Here is a 3,908-nt window from a genome sequence, read left to right on the forward strand (position 1 = left end):
CCCCCTTAAAGCCTGTCCACCATCTACAAGGTACAAGTCAGGAGTATGGTGGAATACTCTCCACTTGACTGGATGAGTGCAGCTCCAACAACACTCAAGAAAATCAACTCCATCCAGAACAAAGCAGCCCCGCTTGTTGCTACCAACCACCACCTTAAACATCCACCACTGATGCACTGTGGCAGCAACTCACTAAAGTTCCTCAGCAGCACCTTCCAGACTCACGACTACTACCATCTGGAAGGACAAGAGCAGCAGATACCTGGGACACCACCACCTGGAGGTTCCCCTCCAAGTCTCTCAGCATCCTGACTTGGAAATATATCAACCGTTCCCTCATTGGCAAAATCCTGGAACTCTCTGCCTGATACCACTGTGGGTGTGCCTACACCTCAGGGACTGCAGTGGTTCAAGAAGGCAACTCACCACAACTTTCTCAAGGGGCAATTAAGGATGGGCAATAAATGCTGGCCGAGCCAACGACTCCCACATCCTAAGAATGAAAAAATAAACTCCCCTCATCCCAGGAAACAGGCTGGTGAACAATTATTGCAACACGTCTTGGGTAAGTGTAGAGAACCTAGAGGCCAGAAGATGAGAGCGTAGTGTTCGAACTCTGGCCAAATCAGAACCTAAACAAAAGCTCATGGAGGAGGGATCTTTCCATCCACCTGTGAGAGCAGACAATGTATTTGGATTAATATTTCCTCACACTGGTCATCTCAGTGTAAACTACTGAATGACATCTTGGGCAGGGAGGATGTTCACCAACAGTTATTACTCTAAAAACCAGGTTCTTAGCATGGACACAGCCCTCCCTATGTCATCTGAAAAGCAACCCCGAAGCTGAACATCACAGGAGTTAGTATGAGGAAATAATTTCTTCACAGAACAAGCAACTGCAATTAAATAAATTGTGAAACGTTGAATGAGGAAAGATTGAAACCGACTATTTGGCCATTGGTGTTCGGAAGGCCATTTGAAAGAACAGTGTAATAGTCCGAATCCCCGATCCATCCAACTCTTTCCCTCCTGGCACGGTAGGGGAACATGTGGCAAATAGTGACCACAACTCTGTTAACTTTAGGATAGTAATGGACAAGGATGAGTGCTGTCCTACAGGCAGTGTGCTAAATTGGGGGAAGGCTGACTATAGCCGGATTAGGCAGGAATTGGTGGATGTTGATTGGGAGAGGATGTTCGAGGGTAAGTCCGCGTCTGGCATGTGGGAGTCTTTTAAGGAACTATTGATAAGGCTGCAGGATAGGCATGTGCCTGTAAAAAGGAAAGATAGGAAAGGTAGGATTCGAGAGCCGTGGATAACCAGGGAAATTGAGGTTCTGATTAAAATGAAAAGGGAGGCGTACGTGAAGTCCAGGCAACTGAAAACAGATGGAGCTCTGGAGGAATACAGAGAGAGTAGGAAAGATCTCAAACGGGGAGTTAGAAGGGCAAAAAGAGGTCACGAGATGTTCTTGGCAGGCAGGATTAAGGAGAATCCTAAGGCATTCTATTCATATGTTAGGAACAAAAGAGTTGTCAGGGAGAAAATCGGACCTCTCAGGGACAAAGGAGGGGAATTATCCTTAGAACCCAAGGGAATAGGGGAGATCCTAAATGAATACTTTGCATCGGTATTCACGAAGGAGAGGGGCGTGTTAACCGGGAGTGTCTCGGAGGGAGGTGTTGACCCGTTAGAGAAAATCTCCATTACAAGAGAGGAAGTGTTAGGTTTTTTAGGGAACATTAAAACTGACAAAGCCCCAGGGCCTGATGGCATCTATCCTCGACTGCTCAGGGAGACGAGAGGTGAAATTGCTGGACCTCTGACGGAAATCTTTGTCGCTTCTTTGGACACGGGTGAGGTCCCTGAGGATTGGAGGATAGCGAATGTGGTCCCGTTGTTTAAGAAGGGTAGCAGGGATAACCCAGGAAATTATAGGCCGGTGAGCTTGACGTCCGTGGTAGGGAAGTTGTTGGAGAGGATTCTTAGAGACAGGATGGATGTGCATTTAGAACGGAACAATCTCATTAGTGACAGACAGCATGGTTTTGTAAGAGGGAGGTTGTGTCTTACAAATTTGGTGGAGTTTTTTCAGGAAGTGACAAAAACGGTTGATGAAGGAAGGGCCGTGGATGTCGTCTATATGGATTTCAGTAAGGCATTTGACAAAGTCCCACATGGCAGATTGGTTAAGAAGGTTAAGGCTCATGGGATACAAGGAGAAGTGGCTAGATGGGTGGAGAACTGGCTTGGCCATAGGAGACAGAGGGTAGTGGTCGAAGGGTCTTTTTCCGGCTGGAGGTCTGTGACCAGTGGTGTTCCGCAGGGCTCTGTACTGGGACCTCTGCTATTTGTGATATATATAAATGATTTGGAAGAAGGTGTAACTGGTGTAATCAGCAAGTTTGCGGATGACACGAAGATGGCTGGAATTGCGGATAGCGAAGAGCATTGTCGGGCAATACAGCAGGATAGCGATAGGCTGGAAAATTGGGCGGAGAGGTGGCAGATGGAGTTTAATCCGGATAAATGCGAAGTGATGCATTTTGGAAGAAATAATGTAGGGAGGAGTTATACAATAAATGGCAGAGTCATCAGGAGCATAGAAACACAGAGGGACCTAGGTGTGCAAGTCCACAAATCCTTGAAGGTGGCAACACAGGTGGAGAAGGTGGTGAAGAAGGCATATGGTATGCTTGCCTTTATAGGACGGGGTATAGAGTATAAAAGCTGGAGTCTGATGATGCAGCTGTATAGAACGCTGGTTAGGCCACATTTGGAGTACTGCGTCCAGTTCTGGTCGCCGCACTACCAGAAGGACGTGGAGGCATTGGAGAGAGTGCAGAGAAGGTTTACCAGGATGTTGCCTGGTATGGAGGGTCTTAGCTATGAGGAGAGATTGGGTAGACTGGGCTTGTTCTCCTTGGAAAGACGGAGAATGAGTGGAGATCTAATAGAGGTATACAAGATTATGAAGGGTATAGATAGGGTGAACAGTGGGAAGCTTTTTCCCAGGTCGGAGGTGACGATCACGAGGGGTCACGGGCTCAAGCTGAGAGGGGCGAAGTATAACTCAGACATCAGAGGGACGTTTTTTACACAGAGGGTGGTGGGGGCCTGGAATGCGCTGCCAAGTAAGGTGGTGGAGGCAGGCACGCTGACATCGTTTAAGACTTACCTGGATAGTCACATGAGCAGCCTGGGAATGGAGGGATACAAACGATTGGTCTAGTTGGACCAAGGAGCGGCACAGGCTTGGAGGGCCGAAGGGCCTGTTTCCTGTGCTGTACTGTTCTTTGTTCTTTGTTAACCTATTTCAAAGTTCCTATTGATTCAGGTTCAGCGAGTGCGTTCCAGATCACATCAACCTGCTGGGTAAAAACATTTCCCCCATCTCCACCTCAGCATCATTTGTCAATCATCTTAATTGACACCCTTTGCTTCTTAATGCTCCTGGAAAAAATTACCACCCACTGACGCTTCTCATTTAAATGTTCTCTGCTCTCAGGAGAACAATTCCAGTTTCTCCCGCCTCTCCACATCAACTGAAGTCCCTTTAATTTTGCTGCCATCCTGGCCAATTCCCCTTCCAAGGCCTTAACGTCCTTCCTGAGATATTTTTGAAACCAGAATTTAAAGTTATATTATAGGATTGTTGAGCGTCTGCCCTGAGAACACTGGCACTCTGATACTTTCCTTTTTTATTTTCAATTCAAACTGTGGTTCTCTGTTGGAAGTCTGTCTCTTTGATAAAGCTTTGGGAGTTGTTGAGATTGTGAATTTGAATTTTGAGGGACTGGAGAAGGTTACAGAGATAGAATATTGAGGCCATGGAGAGATTTGAAAAAAAGGATAGGGATTTGTACTTGAGGTTTTGTCCGACAGTTTAGCAGTGCATAAAAGC

Source organism: Mustelus asterias, unplaced genomic scaffold (genome assembly GCF_964213995.1).
Source record: "Mustelus asterias unplaced genomic scaffold, sMusAst1.hap1.1 HAP1_SCAFFOLD_456, whole genome shotgun sequence".
NCBI lineage: Eukaryota > Metazoa > Chordata > Chondrichthyes > Carcharhiniformes > Triakidae > Mustelus > Mustelus asterias.